Genomic DNA, 20,985 nt, shown 5'->3' on the forward strand with positions numbered 1-20,985 from the left:
GAGTTTAATATAAGGATAAATAATTAAGATCACCTAAATTAATACATTGACTATTTGGTAGCCTTTTTATTAAAATTCACATAATGCCTTAAAATTTTCCATATACTATGTTTTAATTTCCTCAGAAAGTAGTTAAATTTGCACACTAACAAAGTAAAAATTGAATATTATTATCAAGACTCAACAGATTATAATGATTTTCATGTTTATAGTTCAGACATCAAGTTAAGGAGTTATTGCACTATTTGAGAATTATTTTGTATCATAGAGCCAAAAGTATAAGGCATTCTTCCAGAATGAGAAAAACCTGTAATTGTTTTTAGGGTTAAGGTGGGTAAAGATGAGGGAAACAAATATTTATAGTGAATGAATCCACATATTAATAATTTAGGCTGCCTTGAACAGACTTGGTATTTGTTTTGCTATTTATGTATACTTGGATTCTTAAAGTATTTATTTTATACCATAAACAATTAATTATATATTAATGACTGGTTACAAAAAATGAAAGCATCATAAATTGCAGGGGATTAGAACGGACATTAAAATTATATATTCCAGTGCTATTAAAAATGTTATAGCATCAACACTATTCAGATGAGGTCTGATGTGAAAACCTAATCATGGCAAATATAAAATGCTAGGTAAAATAATTTAATATGCTTTCAGATATATATAAGTCTGAAGAAAATTAACAGAGGCCAGGGAAGATAATGGAATGTGGTTCTAGAAACGTTGTAAGCAGTGAAGTTGCCAGATGCCATCACAGAATAGAAAAAAACCCAGGTATTAGCTCTTTTCCACATAAAGATCAGGAGCTTATGAAAGGTAGGGATATGGACTGGAGAATACCATGCACAAAGCTAATCTTAGGATGAAATAAATGCCTGAAAAAAAGGTAAGAAAGAAATAAAACTGCATCAAAGAAAAGCAGACCATAAAGAAAATTCTAAACCTGCTTTGGTATTTGGAGATGTTAAATAAATAAATAAATCCTTTCTGAGATATAATTGGCACTTTAACAATGCTTTAGTAACAGGTTTCAGTCCGAATGTACAGTGCTAACTCAAGGTTTTAAAATTTAAGAGGAACTGGGCTTGCAGTGCTCCCAGAAACCTGATAAGATCAAACACAATTTCTTCTGTAAGAACAGCCATGCAATTCATCCTCAAGAATTACCACAGACAGAATGACAACAGTGATGAACTCACAATCCAAAATTACAAAATAAATAAGGAAAAAGCTTCCATTAGTAAGAGTCATCTGTAATAACTAACAACAGAACCAACAGGTACTCCCAAACTTAAACATGTTTTTCTAAAAATGCAAAACTATTATATTTCTATGTTTAAAGAAGTAAAGTAAGGAAAGCAAAGTAAAAATTGACAACCCTAAACTATCATGAATGGTTAGGCACCTTGATATTTAGTAAAATGGAAATTTTAGAGACAATGGACAAACACATATAAACACACAAATTCTATGTAATGGTGATGTTAAACTTCAGATTAGACAAGAGCTAAAATAGGAATTAATAAAACTGAAACTAGAAACAAAGAAAGTATACAGAATGGAGCACAGAGAAACCACTATATAAAAAACACATAATACAGAGTGAGATAAATTGAAAAAGAATATCCAAGGTCTTTGTCATAGAGTTTATAGGAATAGATAAAAAAAAAAAAATTAGCAGAGTCAATTAATGAAAGTCACCATTCTTCAAATTCAGAAAGTCTAAAGAACCTGAAGCAGAATAAATAAAAATAAATCCATTCCTAGTCACTTCAATGTTAAACCACAGTTAAACAGTGAAGGTAAAGAGAAAGTCACAAAGTAGCCATAGAGAAAAAACGTTTTCTACAATTGGAAGAAGAATTAAATGATAACTGATTTCTCCAGAACAACAATGGAAGTCAAAAGAAAATGGAATTAAAATGTTGAGAGGAAACCACTTTAAACCATAGAAATGTAACTGCACTGAGCTATTTTTCAAAATGAGGGCAATTAAAGATTTTTTATATAAACAAACATAGAGCATGCCTAAACACAGTTCATTAGAGACACTAGAGCTAAATTACTAGACATAGTAAAATGTAAATTGGGGAGGCAGTAATTATAATTTCTTGATTTTTTTTTGTTTTTTGCATGGCATGTAAAAAAATTAACTGACTATAGATTTTAACTCAAGTATACATGATTAAAGTATTAATGACTAACTTTTAACCTAGAAGAGATGCAGAAAATATATATTTTAAACCAGGAGGAGAAAAATTTAATGAAGAGAAGAGCTTTAATCAGATCTAAAGAAAGTTAGAAAAGAGTAAAATAAAGCAAAATAAAATAAAATGGGATGAAGAAAACAAACAAAAAAATGTTAAAAAGTAATCTAAATATATTAGTAGCTGCAATACATGGGAATGGAAATGGACTAGATGAGTCTGAGTCGAATGCATGCAGTTTAAAACAATACCTCCAAAAACAGAGCCACATAAACAGTATATAAAGGACTGCAATAATAACTAAGAAAAAAGGAGCTGGTAAATTTAAAAAATCATTTATATATGTTATAACACATAATTAGTACATTATAAATTCGTATTTACGATTTTTACTTTATAAATGATTTAATTCTTTATTATATAATGTATACTTAACATATTATATATTAATATTTATATGATTTTTAAATATCAGTTCCTATTATGAATGAAAATATCAGTGTGAACTTGCGAACTGTGAATGCAAAGATGTCTAAACAAACCAAATTCATAGAAAGAAGAGTATACCTCAGTTTGCAGGTATCAGTGCTTCTTTCCTCAAAGAGGTGGGTACTTTTTCATTCTGTGCATGGGGATCAGATCAGGCTTCAAGACTCTCCAAGACTTGGGCCTTTCAGGAGCAACATTAAACTGAGTTAAACATGTAAGTGGTATGGACTGAATGTTTGTGCCCCGTCCCACAGATTCAATGTTGAATTCCCAAACCTCATCGTGGCTGTATTTGGAGATGGTGAACTCTAACGAAGTAATCAAGGTTGAATGAGGTCATAAGTGGCACTGATCTCATAGAACTGGTATTTTTGATGCCTTCCACGTTTGCCACTGCCCACGCCTTGTACTATTCAGCTCCATTTGTCCATACATGTTCAGGGACTGGGTCCTCCAAAGTACCATGGATCCTCCTATTCAGGGAAAACTCAGTAGATAAATGTTAGTGAAATTAACTACAGTCCACTATGCAATTGGTCTAGGGCTGCAACTGGAATTCACAGCCTCTCCATGCTAATTTTTGTGGTTTATCTGGTGCTATGGTTTAATTCCTCATTCGTGGTGGCTCTGAGCCTACAGTAATCATACTATCCTCAAGATATGGTTGCTACACTTGTCCATTCACAGCCACAACTGGGAACAAAATTACCAGGAGGCTCACGTAGATCACTTGAGTTCCACACGTACTCCTCTCTCTGCCATTGTGTAAGAGTAGTTCCACCTCCTCCTTCTGACTGGAGTGAAGTACTATCGTCAAGATGATGATTCTTCTTTCCTTCTGGTACCTGGACACATGGCTTCAAATGTACCTTGGTGTCAACTGTAGCTTGAAGATTAATTGGCCCATGGCTGTGTCTCCTGGCAAGAGTTCACCCTCTTTGGGACAAAGACCTCTAAATACTTAGAGCCAAAGTTAAGGAGATAAGAACTCAGATTCTTCCAGTGGATCATTTGGGTGATGGTAATTAGGCCTATGCTTACTATATTAGGCAGAATTCTCCAGAGAAACAAAACCAATAGGATGTGTGTATGTAGAGAAAGAGATTTATTTTAAAGAGTTGACTCACTCAATTGTGGAGGCTTGACAAGTCCAAAATCTGATGGGGGAAGCTGGCAGCCCAAAGAGTGAGGAAGGACTTGCAGTTTGAGTTCAAAGGCAGTCTGCTGGTGAACCAGGAAGAGTTGATGTTGCAGATAAAGACCAAAGGCAGTCTTTCGGCAAAATTTCCTCTTACTCCAGGGAGGTCAGCCTTTTGTTCTATTCAGACCTTCAACTGATTGAATAAGGCCCAGCTACATTCTGCAGAGCAATTTGCTTTACTCAAGGTCCACTGATTTAAATGTAAATCTCACCCAAAAATACACTCACAGAAACACCTAGAATAATGTTTAATCAAATATCTGGACACCCTGGCTCAGTCAAGTTGACATAAAATTCACTATCATACTTGCTTCTACCTCCTGGTTCCCTGGTTTTTATTGCAGACACAGCATCAAATGGGGGTGTCTAAGTCAGTAAAAATACTACCATCCTGGATGGCATACAGCTTCTGAGATGACACAACAGCTGTGCTTTAGCTGGCCATCTATTTTCTCAGGCCATCAGCTTCTGTATGATACAAAAAGAAATGTAATTAGTGGCTTCCATGGTCATTGGCCCACTTTTGTATCTTCTTTGCTGTGAACTGGGACCTTCCGTCAGATTATGTACTATGTGGGATCTCATACCTATGGATTTAGCATGCTGTAAACACCAGATAATGATGCTGACTGAGGCTTTATGTGCAGGAAAGGCAGAATCATAACTGGAGTAGGTATCTATTCCTATAAGAATAAATCACTTGCCCTTCCAGGATAGAAGGTTCCCAATGTAGCCAATGTGCCACCATGTGGCTGGTAATGCAACAAATTGAGTCTACTTGGTCGTTCAATAGTTTTTCACAATGGATACTTCCTGGTGGTCATTAAAATGAGATACAAAGATCTTCACACTCATGCCACTTCTGATATATCCATTTACATGTCTACCTCAGGCCCCACTGTCTTCTCTTTTCCATGTTTTTCCTTTCATGTACTTAAATAGCCAGCCAGGCCATCTGCCACTGTCCATAAGTCCACAAACATCCTTACCTTGATCAGTAAGTATTCCATTGTAAGTGGAAGACCAGGTGCATCCCTCACTGTTTGGTCCATTTAAAAGATTTTGTCTTGCTACTGTCTTTCAAGGCCACCCCTAAATGGCTGGAAAGCAGCTGCTGTCAATTTTTTGGCTTGTAGCAAAATACTGAGCCAACCCATTCAAATAGGAAGCTCAGTTATTTTCCTTTTCTTTCTCTGTGACACTCCCCCTCAACATAGTATCCCCCAATATGGCCATTGGAGCCAGCTGAGAGAGGGGCGCTACTGCAACCACATGGGTGACACACGAGTTTGGGCATACACTAAGGATAATAAGGCTGTTATCGATGTATTAATATCAAAGTAAGCCATAATACAAAGAACATTACCAGAGATGAATAAAGACATTTTATAATAATAAAAGAGCCAATTCAACAACCTTAAATATGAATGTATCTAATAATATAGCATCGGTATATGTGAAGAAATAAGACTAAATGGAGAAGTCAAATTCACAATCATATTTGAAGATGATAACAGTCCTCATTCAATAATTGATAGATTCAAGTAGAGGGAAAAAATTAGTGAAGTTATGAAAGATTTAACAAGATTTGAGGTTATAGAAGATTTGAACAAATTTGAATAAACTTGAGTTAATTTGTATATGTAGAACACCATTTCCAACAACTTCAGAAAACATACTGTGCTCAAGTATATGTGAAACAGTCACCAACGTAGACAGTATACTGACTCATTAAGCAATTCTCAATAAAATCCAAAACCTTTGGCCCGAATGATAATCACTGAATGATACAACCAGTTGAGTTTGTGGTAAGCATCTAAAGCACTGCTCTTAGTGATCTGCCACTTTAAATTATGTATTACAAAAGAAGTCAGGTTAAAATCAATGATAAGAACTATCTCAGAAAACCAGACCAAAAAGAGCATATTCATCTCACAAATATGAGAAGGAACAAAATTATAAATATAAGGGAAGAATTCAATAGAATAGAAAACATTTAAAATAGATGAAATCAGTAAATCAAAAGTTCATTTTTTTTGAAAAAGTAATGAAAGTGTAACTCCCTGGCAAGACTGATCAGGAAAACAAAATAGGATAAAAAAAATTTATGAATTAGTAAAAAAAAGGCAAACATCATTACAAATTCTAAAAAGATTAAAATGATATTATAAGCATCACTATACCAATGTATCTGACAATTTAAATAAAATAACCATGTCTGGAAAAAGGCAAATTAATGAAACTCGCAAAAAGAAAAAGAAGACGATTTGAATAATTCAGTATACATTTAGATCTATATGAACATGGACACTATGTCACTTGAAAATTTACTATATAGTTACATTAATTAAGACTGTGTGGTATTCAGATGAGTAAACAGAGAGCACAGAAGTAGACCCTCACCACTACAGCCACTGGATAAAGGCATCCAAACGACTTAATGGGGGAAAGAACATACTCTCAACAAATGGTGCTGCAGCAACTGGAAATCCAGAATGAAACACATTTACCTGACCCTTAACTCCTAACATTCTAAGATTAATTCAAGATGAATCATAAACCTAAATATGAAGTTAAACTATAAAGATTCCAGGAGGAAATATTTGAGAATATATTCACGATATTGTGTTAGGCAAAGATGTCTTAAATAGAACACGAGAAGGTAACTAGGAAAAAATGACAAATTTGACTTTACCAAAATTATTAAAAATCTACTTATTAAAGACACTACTAAGACAGTAAAATAGTAAGCCAAACAATGAAAGAAAATACCTGCAATTGAAATATCTGCCAAGGATTTCATATTAAAAATATATAGCTGTATTAATAAGAAAAAACAAACATAAGTAAAAGATTTAAATTATTTCCTAAAGTAGAATATTCAAATAGGTTTTAAGCCTATGAAAAGTTGTTAAACATCATTACTCCTCAGAAAAAATGCAAATTAAACCAGTCAAAAACAACTAGACACTCACCCAAATAGGATAATCAAAACTATTTACAGGGGCTTCCCTGGTGGCGCAATGGTTGAGAGTCCGCTTGCCAATACAAGGGACACGGGTTCGTACCCCGGTCCGGGAAGATCCCACATGTCGTGAAGCGGCTGAGCCCGTGAGCCATGGCCGCTGAGCCTGCGCGTCCGGAGCCTGTGCTCCGCAACGGGAGAGGCCGCAACAGTGAGAGGCCCGCGTATCGCAAAAACACAAACAACAAAATAAAGCTATTTACAATCCCAAATAAAATTCTTACACATTACTGGTGTAAAATACTAAAATAAATACTAAAACCATAAAATACCGAAATACTAAAACCATACTGGAATTAGTCATTAGGGAAACACAAATTAAAATCACAAGATACTACTGTAAAACTATTAGCATGTCTAAAATTTAAAAGTTTGATCATACCAGTATTATCAAAAATGTGGAGCAACTGTAACTCTCAAATACTTCTGTTAAGAATTTAAAATAGTCCACTCACCTTGGAAAACAATTCTATTGTTTCTTAAAAAGTTAAACATACACCTACCATATAACACAGACATTCCACTATTATCTATTTACCCAAGGGAAATGAAAGCATAAGTCTGCACAAATACTTTCACATGAATATACATAACAGTCTTATTTGTTATAGCCCAAAACTAGAAACAACCCAAATGCTCGTATACGGTTAAATGGATAAACAAATTGTGTTTCCCTGTAATGGAACTTTACTCAGGAATACAAAGGAATGAACCACGGACAAACACAATGATGTGGATGTATCTCAAAACAATTATGCTGGTGAAAGAAACAAGATTTTAAAAAAAAATACATATTGTATTACTCTATGTAAAATTAAAAATAAAACAGAAACTTTTGTATAACAGAGTGTGATTGGGTGGGGCAAGGTTGTGGAAATGAGATTGCAAAACAGTCAAGAAAACATTTTTGAGGGGAAGAAAGTGAGATAGATATGTCTATTCTCTTGATTGTGGTTATAGTTTCATATTTCAAATCATTAAATTATACACAATAAAAATTGTATATAAAATATATCTTAAAGTTGTTACACGTACACATTTGAAACTTTTTGGAAGTTGCTACTAAAGTTAAATATACATATATACCATGATCCAGCAATTCTACTTCTATAGAAAGGAAGAATGATGACCAGAAAAATGCTTGTACAACAAGGTTTACAGCCCCATTATTCATTGTAGCCAAAGTCTAGGAGCAACACAAATGTCCACAACATGGAGAATGGAGAAAGAAACCTATTGGGTTATATTCTTACAAAGGAATACCAAGCAGTAATAATAATAAAAAAAAGACCAACTTACTGATACATGTAATAACATTCTGCAATAAAAGAAACATTCTGTCTTTATTTGGTTGGTTGTTACATACAATACATATGTAAAAATTTACATGTATTTAAGCCATACCCTTAAAGAGGTGTTTATTTCATTGTATAAAATTATACCTCAATAAAATACCCATATGTATATGTATGTACACGTATGCATATATATGTGTGTGTGTCTCTTTGAGTATACGTATGTACCTCTTTTTCTATATAAATATAATATAAATATGTAGATACATGAGATACATGTATATACATACATGTCTAGAAAGAGAGATGTGGGGAGGGACAAAAAAATAGAAGGACAATGTGAATCAAATTAAAGCTGGTATATAGTCAAAAATAGAAGAGTTTTGTTACATAGTGATAGAAGAGTCAAAAATAGTCAAAAATAGAAGAGTTTTGTTACATAGTGATAGAAGGCTCAATTCCATGAGAGGATATAAAACTTCTGTATTTGTAATCTAATAACATAGAATCTATTAATAATTCAAACAAAAATAAGAAAATTTAAAATTAAAATATATTGTAATAAAAATAGACAATTCCACAAAGTATACATTTATGTTAAAATCATCCATTTATAAATATTAAATATATCAAGAAGATCTATTATTTGTAGATTATCAATATTGTAATATGTGGGAGATTTTAAGAAAACAATTAGCATACTTTATTCAATCTGTTTGTGTATTTTTTTCATGCATCTAAATAGAAAACATACCAGTGCTACAGTATATAAGACAGTTGAGAAAATCAACGATGTGTTGTGTCATAAATTTCAAAAATGCTGCATCAAACACATTTTCTGAGCACTGTGCAACTATGTAATTATGTTGAAAAATAATGATGTAAACTTTAAAAAATTCCCATCTACTGGCCAAAGAAGAAATCAAAAGTGTCAATAATATTTATGAAAACTTGGAGAATGCACATAAATGTAGACATAGAAGGAAATTTATATAATCTTCTTATATTAAATACATAAAATTAAAGTTAAAAAGTTAGAAAACAAATCAGAGGAAATACAAATGAAGCACAAAGAAGACTAGAACAAATATAAGAATACTACTTAATGAGATAAAAATAAAGACTAAAATATAAATAATATTTTTAAATAAGATAATATCCAGTAAAGATATTCAGCAGGAAAAAATTGAATCATATTTAAAACCAAATAAATTTGACAAGTCTCTGACAATATCAATGAAGAACCTAAAGAGAACATATCTTTATCATACATATGAATATACATATCATAAATTAAAATACAGATATAGCTACAGATACTACAGATATTAAATAGATAGAAAAATTGCATAAATCTTTGTTGAAATTTTAAATAGAATTTAAAAGTGTTAAAATAACTTGCCAAAAGTGATTTAAGAAAAAAAAAAAACCTGAATAGTATTAAACAAACAAAAAAATTATCAATAATTTTAATTACTTTTACACTCACACATAGAAAAAAGCCTAGATGGGTTTTTACAAGTGAGTAAATTCAAGCAATTGGTCATTTCTACCAAGTATAACATTTATATCTTTTCTGATTGAATCTGAAGCTTGGGGTTCTGAAACTTAACTACTTGGGCCTATTACCTGCTCCCCTCTGAGTTACACTCAGAACCCAGGTCCTGTGAGCAGATTCAGTTGCCAGTGGCACCCATCTGCATTTACACAGAACACAACAATGTGCAGTGGCCCTGAATTGAAAGAGCATAGTCTGAAAATACAAATTTGGTCTAACCCTTTTGTTTTATGTGAAAGGATATTGAGAAGTGCTTTGTGGGTAAAGAATTCAGACAGAACTGGGTCATAAATATCAATGAGGTTAAATGATTCCAAACACAGCGCCTTTTCAAAATATTGCACCAAAAGTCTTGTCGATTAAGTTTATCTCACCCATATTTAGTCTTCATCTATTTTTGCTGAGAAAATAAATAAATAGGTAAAAGAAACAGCACCTTTTCCCCAACAGAGAAAGGTTTATTTGTTGATAAAGGAACTCCAGATCACTCTCAACACCCAACACAGAGGAGGGTCATCTCCATTTTACAGAAAATAAATCGGATGCTAAAATACCACTTAAAACTTCAAACAACAAGAAAAACGCATTATTAAAGAAAAAAGTTACAAATGTTTACTACTAGAAAAATGGTGTAAAATGCTTTTTAAAGTTAAGTAAATAAATATTAATGGGGTGTCTTATTCTTTCAAAAGATTTATAAGTAGGAACTTTCAGCTAACACAAATAACAGAAGCCACGTGGCAAGACTTATGTGACTAAAATGACAGAAAATAAAGCACATGGAGTTATGCATGTTCATATCCAAAACGAGAACATTCATAAAAAATAATTTTATAAGAATTCCTTCACATTTTTCCAATGTGATATAATACAACTATAGCTTAGAATCAATGACAGATTTCTAACTTATGTTAAAAACATTTTATTTAATTATGCTCTTTATACTATAAATAATCCAATAAATATAGATCATGTGCTTTTTACAGCACTGCTTCAAGCTATAAGAAGGATTTTCGTTTATCAGTATTTAAATATTCATTAATATCACCTATAGAATAAGTAGATGCAAAAACAAATTACACTTATTTTTAAAATTTTATTGTGCATTGTTATTGATGGCTAATATTATGGAAATTAGTTTTATATAAAAGTAAAATATTAAAGCATTTAATAAGGAAAAATAACCTTACTTAAAATATTTGGCATGTTGAAGATGCTTAACAAATTTGTATAGGAACTAAATGCATATTTTCTTATTTCAGATAATTAAAAGGCATGTATACTCATCTTCCAATTATAATTTGATACTCATATTTCAATTTGAAAACTACTTTTTTTAAATAGATAAAACTAAGTGTTTTAAAGTGTTAATGTATTGACTTAAATAATCATTGTATATTTAAGTTATGATCTGTTATTTAAATAACGCCCATGTATATATATAAAAATGTCTATATAAACTCCCTATAAAAGAGTAGTCAAAATTAGCTTCCCTATGATTTCAAAGTTTGCTGTTTTATTATAATAATAATTAGTACCACAACAGAAACAGCAGCATTTAATAGCACTATTAACTCAAGAACCTAAAACATCAACCGCATTAATTATATTCATTATACTTAATTGAACATAATCATCTAACCTAACAATTCCTTGTACACTAATTAATAAAACAGCAAGTCTTCTGGATCAGAAATGTATAAAAATAGTCTTTCTTTTGGAGTAGATCATTTTGGGGAAAAATGTGTGAACCACAATGTAGTGTATATAGAAGATACTGAATTACATTTCATTTTAATGTACCTTAATGTCATATTCTTACTGTTAATGACTTAAGAATATAGTGTCATATATATATATATATTTTTTTAATGTAAACAAACATTTTCCAATAGTCCTTTAGGATTTCTACTGCTCTTGTTAGCATGTGATTTTGGAGAAATTGTTACGCTCAGAAGTCATTCCAACTATCATCTCTTTTATCACGTACCCTACCCTAATCCTTTCACCCCCATTGCAAGTACACGATTTTGTGTCCTACCTAAGGAAATATTTATTTCAACTTTGTCTCTACAAATAACAAGCTAAACTAAATATGCTCGTACTATTATATTTTTACACCTCTCTGAATGGAAAAATGTCCCCCCTCCTCCAAGGTTTCTGTACCCAGTGAAACAACTCTTGACAAGATCTATAATGACCACCATTATTATTATATCCCACTGATACTTTTCTACTCCTTTCTTACCTTCTCTGCAACAACTGACTGCAGTTTCCTTCTCAAATGCCCCTCTCTCATTTCCCCTTCTTTCTGGTTTCTTTCCCAGCTTCTCCTTCACAAGATTCCTTTCCTATTCAGCATCAACTTTACCAACATTATTTAGTTGTCCTTTTGGATATGTGTCTTTCCTTCCATCATACGATTTCCCCCTTAGTTTTTATATTATATCTCATTCAAATCCATAGATCTTTTAAAAAAGAAAACTATATGCCAATATCTCCCCAAATGACATAACTTTTCTCCCACTGTCCAGACCACATATGATAATGATCATGATAAAACAACTTCCAAATGCCAACTAAGGGTAAAGCACTGCATAATCCAAATCAACTCAATATTTTGATATTAATAATTTGCTCTAATGGGAAAAAATGTTGAGGATCAGATAATTTGAGTTGCTTAAGTTTTCACAGCTTGTAAACTACAAAGCCATGATTGAAATCTTAGTCTGATTACAAATAAATGTTTTTCTATCAAGGCAGGTCACTTCTTTATATCCAAATGACCAAGGGATGTCTTAGATGTCCAATTAAACCACCCAATTCCAAAAGGAATTCTATCATCTCTATTACTCTCCTTCTCAAATAAGTGTAAACTTCCTCCTTATGTTTTCTCTATCACAGGGAATGGTGTTGCATTTCACCCAATCATTCAAGCCAAAAATCGGAGAATCATATGGACTCTTCCATATATAATCTGTACACAATTCCTATGGATTCTATTCAGTATTTTTTCAAACCGTCTTTCTTCTACTGTGAAGAAAATCATTGATACTGCTTCATTTTAAGCTCTTATCATTTCTAGTCAGAAGCAGACTAAACACTAGTCTCTCTGCTTCCAAACTTTCTTCCCTACAATTCATTTTCCACCTAAGAGTGAGTAATTTTTTTTCCATCACAAATTAAATCTGGATACTTGTCTGCTTGAAATAATCCACTGCAATTGGAACAAACACTAAATTTCTTAAGACAGTCTACAGAGGACTACATGAAGTGGTCCTAGAACACCTCTCAACCTGTACTCTCTCCCCTAGCTTCCCACAAGCCAGAACTCTGGTTCTCTATCTAATCCTCTAGAACAGTCAGCTTCAGGGCTTTCTTCCTTTAAGATATTCACTTCTTTAGCTCTTCTTTGCCGTTCAGCTCACAAATTGCATAATTCACCTATTATAATCTAGACTTTTCCTCTAGTCATTTTCTATTAAAATGTCCTGATTACTTTTCTACAAAGCATTTTTTTACTACAGTAATCCTCCCCTATCCTCAGTTTCACTTTCCCATGGTTAACTGTGGTCTGAAAATATTACGTTAAAAATTCTAGAAATAAATAATTCATAATTTGTAAACTGAGTATTGTTCTGAGTAGCAGGTTGAAATCTCACTCCATCCTGCTCCATCGACCCAGGTCTTGAATCATCTCTTTGGCCAGCGTGTCCCACCCTTTAGTCACTTAGTACCCAACTCGGTTATCAAATGCACTGTCCCTGTATCGCAGGGCTTGTGTTCTAGAAACCCTTTATTTTACTTAATAATGGCCCCAGAGCACAAGAGTGGTGATGCTGGCAATTTGGATATGCCAAGAGAAGCTGTAAAGTGCTTCCTTTAAGTGAAAAGATGAAAGTCCTTGACTTAATAAGGAAAGGGAAAAACCTATAAAAAACTATTTTTAAAAACACTAAACTATAAAAAAGCTAAGGATGCTGAAATCTATGGTAAGAATGAATCTTCTATCTTCAAAATTGTGAAGGAGGAAAAAGCAATCCATGCTAGTTTTGGTGTCGCAGCTCAAACTTGAAATATTAGGGCCATAGCGAATGATATGTACTTAGTTAACATGGAAAAGGCATTAAATTTGTCCAAGACATTTTGAGAGAGAGGAGGACATTCACATAACTTTTATTACAGTATATTGCTGTAATTGTTCTATTTTATTATAGTTATTATTGTTCATCTCTTACTGTGCCTAATTTATAAATTAAACTTCATCATACGTATGTATGTATAAGAAAAACATATCGTACATATAGGGTTTGGTACTATCCTTGGGTTTCAGGCATCCACTGGGGGTCTTGGAATATGGAGAGACTACTGTACCTAAAAATAATGGACATATTAAATAACATATTTGTTTACTTGTTTATAATCTCCTCAAAATACAATGTAATGTTTAGGAGATCAGGTATCTTATTCACCACCTATTCTGAATTCCTAAAGCAGTATGTGAAGCAATACAAACATTTATTGAACATATGAAAATACTATAGTGTCATTCCAATTCTTAATTTTAAAAAGTAGGCCGATTTATGATTAGATCATTTAAGGTACTAATTGTTTCTAATTCCCCAAAACATTTTATTGAAATATACCTTTGACTTCAAAGTTACTATTCCCTCTGGCATTTCCTACTTCTTCACCTATTTAACGCATGGTTTTCATTCCATACAGAGTTCACACATTACTTAATATATGGAGTATTATCTGGCTTAACCTAATCTGATATACATATTCTATACTATAAAATATGAGCTCATGCAGAATTCTCAAAGCACTTTTGTTATTTTTGGAATATAAGATAAAAGCTAAAACACACACAGAAACTTCCATTTCCAGGAATATGGCTGAGAGGTAGCTTTCTTTATGGTCAATGGAATATGGCTGGTTAGGTATTAGGACTCCCTCTTTCACTGAAAATCACTAAAAAATGAATTTAAGAGATGACAAAATAGAATTTTTTGGCTCAAATCCAAGTGAAAGCAAAACCCAAAGAATTGATTATTCCTGAAGTTGCATTTGCCATGACAGCATTTCCTAACCCTGGGAACTTGAACTCCAGGATTTTCTCTTATGGCAGCACGAAACCAAATGCCGGATATGTTCCACATGGGCTGTGGAAGAGAGATCCCACCATAAATGCAGGATCCTGAAAGCATCCTTTAATGTAACGATAAACCAAATTAATCAGCTCCACCACTCATTGCCAGAAGCCTGGCAGGAATTGCATTACCTTCAGCAAATCTGTAGGAGGAAGAAGCTCCACAGAAGTTGTAACCAACAGACCTAAACTGCTTATGATTCATTATTTTAGCATATTAATTTGATATTTGTAATAAACTAGTAACTAAGGTTCATTGAGCAATTGTTGTTATCGCTCATTTTAAAAATAGGAAATGTAGAGCAAGAGAGGATGAAGTTCATAGCACAATGTCACAAAGCTAGCAAATGGCAGAGTTGAAACCATCCAAGGCAGCAATCTTTTGGAACTATCAAACTGCCTCCCTGTTTCATGTGGCTGCCACAAATATCACTTGAAAATTCTGATTGCCAAAGTCATACTCAAAAGGTTGTATTCCTACACTACAGATTTTATGGAATTAAAATGTCATGGCAAGGGTGTATGTGAGTATTGAGTTTCTTTCAGATTTCTATGGTGATTTTCTGCTGCTAAATATACATATTTATACATTTTATACATTTTTATATTCATAAAATGTTTTAATTAAGATAACTGAATAAAAAAAGGTTAAAAATAGAGTTTATATATTTTCCATTATAGGTAGATATAGATGGTACATAATAACATATGTAACAGATGTGTACATATATGTATATATGAGAAGATTTGCTGAGTTTCTTTATAATACTTTAAGGATTTCATTTCTTTTCTTTTTTCCATGCTTTTTTAAAATCCTAAATCTGTTTGAAAAGAATCTATATCATGGAAACATTCCAATAAGGACACGTTCCTTAAAGAGGGAAACAAAAAGATATTCTCTTAGATGCAGAGACTAAACAATGATATCACCCCTACTAATGAAAAGGTATGTCCAAAATGGAAATCAAGTTAGGAGAGTTTGAGTATAATGGAATTAACAGTGAGAAATAAAACCAGTTAAGAGAGTTTAGTCAAAATGCTTGCTGTTGATAAATTTAAATCATCCTGGTTTAAAATTATGAATTAGCCTAGATCCAACAGGAAGTAAAACACAGGAGTAACAGAAGAGAGAAAATCCCTAACTCCTCTGGATTGTAACCTATCTGTTTGCAAAACCTAAATCAACCTCTCCCCCACAGCATGTTGTTTATTTGACCTGTCAGCAGTCTTTTGTCCATTTGTAAATTAATCAAAAATTAAGGAAATGTCTCATATTCTGAAATACCTTACTTCTTCTACAACAGACATTTAAGAGCAGGGTAGTATAACTATAACATCTGAGATACATCAAATGGATTGTTGACTATCTGTCATACAATGACCTCTCTCTATGTGGTAATTATCTTCCCTTTACTCTGACTTCTCCTTGAAACAACCATGTGGCAGCAATCCAATGATTCTAAAACCACTCTCTCTTTAACTTCTCATATGTATAAACATTTTCTCATAGGACCATGTATATTTCTTTGTCTTGAGTTTGTCTATTAAGAAAAATGCCTGTACTTGATTTATCTTTCTGTGTGGCTGCAAGCCACTTTCAATGTTCACAGACTACCTGATAATATATTTCTAGTAATAAATACAACCAGATATCAAAAGAGAATTTTTAAAATTAAATTCAGTTATTTATTTACCTTATTCATAAATGTATACTGTTCATTCACTATGTCCCAAGTATTGAGCTAGCTGCCTTGGATAGAACTGCAGAAAGGAAAGACAAGATTTCTTGGACAATTCATAGTCAAGTAAAGAACACAGATATCAAGCCTGTAACAGATACTCTGATGAGGAAGTGCAGGGTGCTATGACAGTAAATAGTAGGGGTTCTTCACCAGTCTAAGACTCCATGAAATGATTCCTAAAAGGTAATAATATTAAGATACAATTTGAAGAATGAGTAACAGTTAGGTGCTAAAGAAGAAGGACTGGAGAGAAATGGAAACAACTTACGGAAAATCTCAAAATGAAATATCAGCAGGTCTGTTCAAGGAAATACAAGAAAAGTTAGGTATATGTGCACAGAATAAAAGAGGCAGAAATAAAACTGGACAGGGAATCTTGGACTCTGTAGGCTATGTTAATGCTCTGAAGTTTTATGTTAGCATAATGAAAACTCTTTGAATCATTTTGATTCAAGGATATGATCAGTTTGCATTTTTCAAAGATCACTGGAGTTTAATGTCATAAATTAATTGGAAAGGAGATATATTGGAGACTGATGGACTAGCTTTGAAGCTATCATAATAGTCAAGTTAAGATATGGGTCATGGCATTGGAGGTAGATAAAACTGGAATGGTTTCAGGACTATTGTGAAGTAAGAATAAATCAGATTTGATGGCCAGTTGGAGGTATGGTTGCGAGGCGCATGAGAAGCCAACCCAGACTGTAAGTGAAGGGATTAGCTTTGGATAAGAAGTGATTCCTCTTCCATTCTTAGGAAAAGATGATAGAGATGGGAGAGGTGGAAATTCAGTCCTGTTGGCAAAAAGTGTAATGAGTTTGTTAGATAGTTTCTATTTTTCAGGGAAGTGGAGGGAGGGCAGTATGGCAGTTAAGAGGCATAAAGTATAAGACACTGATGAAAGTTAATTATTTACTACAACAAGCCAAGAAAAGTGTTGTTGACATAAATAATATTGGATTCTCAGCTAGTGTTAAGGGACAAACTATGCTTTTATGGTAGAGCTGATCTAACCAGCTGAGAGGTTTTCTCCAGTGGATTAGGTTATGGTTTTACCAGCCTGGTAGAACCAGAGCTAGGATAGTTAATATAGGGGTTACGGTAATTGAAGTAAAATGACCAATTGCCCTGATCCTGCTGGGACTGTCCTGGTTTTAGCACTGCAAGTACTGAAACCACAGAAACCCCTCAGTCCAGAGTAGACTATGACAGCTGGTCACCCTCAGTGTTAGAAAGATCTATCAAAAAAGAGTATAGAAAGCTAGATGAAATTAGAGGAATAAGACAGACTTGAACACCCAACATGGTGGAGGGAAAAAAATTAGGGGAGTAAATCAGTTGTTAGGAAAAGAAGTTCTGTTTGAAGAGGGATGCACCAATGTGTTAGTTCACTAGTCCAGCAGTTGCAGGGGCTAAATTCTAGGGTGCAGGTAACTAGAAGCAGTTATGGAAGGTACGTTGTTAGAGGCAAGAAAGACAAGGAACTGAGGAATCAGATTGATGGATCGGTTGACAAGAACAGTATTAATACTGTAACCCACAGGGCAAAATTTCTAATAAAATGGTAGGTACCATTGGTGCATAGGGGTAAAAGGCATTTTACTCTAATAATGTGGGTCTTAAATGGGCAAGGATTTTCAAAAATTAGATCAAGGAATAGAAGCAGGGAAGCTGCTGAGGAACTGAAAAAAGCATTTACCAGACGTCTGGACAGTGATGTACCCAGAGTGTGGCAGAAAGCACAAACCACCAGGAAGAGACGTGGAGAAGTAGTGTCCTCAGCAGAGTGTTAGGTTTTTGTTAATATCAGAAATGTGAAGAAGGTTAGTTGAAGAGGTAAAAGCCTTCATTAACCTTGAAAAGTGAGTTCTAGAGGCAAACAAAAATGCTATCCAACTTTGTAAGCAGATGATGAATTTTCCTAAACATTTTTACCACAATTACAGATGGACACTAAACTTTATCAGGAAGAATATAACACACCAGACCTCATTTTTAGTTTGTTCGTTTTTCTTAGTGCTTACCCCAGTGAAAACTTGGACCAAGTGTATAGAATTATCTGTAGGTGCTGTATAAACCATGAAGTTGGACACATATAATATAACCTATGCTCAGGGTGTGAACATTTTTTAATGAAAATGAACCCTGTATTTCTTTGTTTTTAAAAATTAAAACCAAATTCCATGTCAACAACTATATTAGGTAATGTATGAGAAAGCTAGTTTTATGGCCAAGTACCACAACTTATAACATGTATGCTTGTCACAAGTCTGATGGTGATGTAATTGACAGAACGATGCTAAGAGACACAGGTAAAACATAAAACTTAGCTCTGTAAACCACAAACAAAGCAGCCTTCTAGCCAGAGGTACAAGCTTCCTTGAAATTCATATCTTCACAAATTCTGTCAACTGTTGAAAATAATTCTGACTCTCCTGGTGTATGTATGTGTTACCTCAGCACATTCCTGGGTGTTTACTGTAAGGTAGAGTGCATCAAAGCTCAAGTTTTTCCTTGCCACCCAGGATTCAGGCCTGCCTGAGGTATCTTATTGCCGAAATTAAAAGTATATTATTTATCATTATAAACATATCTAACATGCTATAGTAAAATAAGTGATAGGTATGAAATGTGATATACCTTTCTTTTAGTTAAACAACAAGAAATGTTACAGCTTTTTTTTTTTTTTTTTTTTTTTTTGCTGTACGCGGGCCTCTCACTGCTGTGGTCTCTCCCATTGTGGAGCACAGGCTCCGGACGCGCAGGCTCAGCGGCCATGGTTCACGGGCCTAGCCGCTCTGCGGCATGTGGGATCTTCCCGGACTGGGGCACGAACCCATGTCCCCTGCATCGGCAGGCGGACTCTCAACCACTGCACCACCAGGGAAGCCCAATGTTAGAGCTTTGACTTTAGAGTTGAGTGCGAAAGTAAGATTCAAAGGTAAATTATGATTGTGACATTCTAATTTTAAATAGTTCAACTTTCTACTAATAGTTTAAGTTTCTAAAATTTGATATATACATGTTGAACTTGATAAAATCTAACTTTTAAATATATGTATTCCTTTAACAAAGAAATCTTTAGGCGTTTGGCATTTCTCTAATTTGCAAACAAAATATCCTGATAGAAAAAAAAATAATGTTAAACGTTTAATGTGCAATGTACCTAGCTTCTAGTCTTATAAATTGAAGATCATTATAGAGATATAAATTCACTTAGCATATTTGTCTAATATATTTAATATATTTTCTTATACGTTTTTAATATTTCTATGCATTTTAGAAATAGCATTAAAAAGAAGTTCTAGGAACAATACTCAGTCATGGTCACAGTTACTGAAAACAAAAAAACAAAAAGCAATCCTAAATTCAAAAACCTTTCATGAGATTCTTCTATGTGCAAGGCACTGTGAAAGGTACTGGGTAAACAAAGAATTGAAAGCAGATAAATTGTAGTTTCTGAATCCTGGGAGTTTATACTCAAGCAAAGGAGATCTACATAAACAATAAAATAATATTCTGATAAGGACGATAGTAAAGGTATATACACATGAATTAATAGCTAAGAGTAAGGAGTGGATGGTAGAGATACAGACATAAATTAAAGAACTGAAGTGATAAACAGGGATTAACCATTGAAAAGTCCAACTAGTAAAGTGCGAGCAAAGGAATAAAGATAAGAGGATATAAGTAATTAAAAAATGAAATAATAAAATGTATCAGTTTCCTGTGGCCGCCATAACAAAGTACCACGAATTGGGTGGCTTAAAACAACAGAAATTTATTCTCTCGGTTCTGGAGTCTAGAAGTCTAATGCCAATGTTCTGGTACTGCTGTATCTTTCTGACAACTCTGAGAGAGAACCTTCCATACCCCTCTCCAAGCTCCTGGTGACAGCCAGCCATCTTTGGCATTCCACGGGTTGTAGACCAGTACTCCATTCTCTGCCTGTCTTCATATGGTGTTACCCATGTATCTCTGCATCTCCACATGATCCTCTTATAAGGACACCAGTCATATTGGATTAGAAATGCACCCTACTCCAATGTGACCTCATCTTAAATAATTACATCTGCAACAAGTCTATTTCCAAATAAACTCATATTCTTAAGTGCTGAGGGTTAGGACTTCAATACATCTTTTTGGAGAGACACAATGAAACCCAAAATTTAAAAGCTAACACATATTAAGCAGTAATCAAGCATGCTTTATACATTAAACATTTTACTCTCACAATAGCAATCACTATGCTTATAGTTAATAGTATAATTTTGATTCTATAGATGTAGTTTTACCAAAGTCAC

This window comes from Phocoena phocoena, chromosome 5, assembly GCF_963924675.1.
Source record: "Phocoena phocoena chromosome 5, mPhoPho1.1, whole genome shotgun sequence".
Taxonomy (NCBI): domain Eukaryota; kingdom Metazoa; phylum Chordata; class Mammalia; order Artiodactyla; family Phocoenidae; genus Phocoena; species Phocoena phocoena.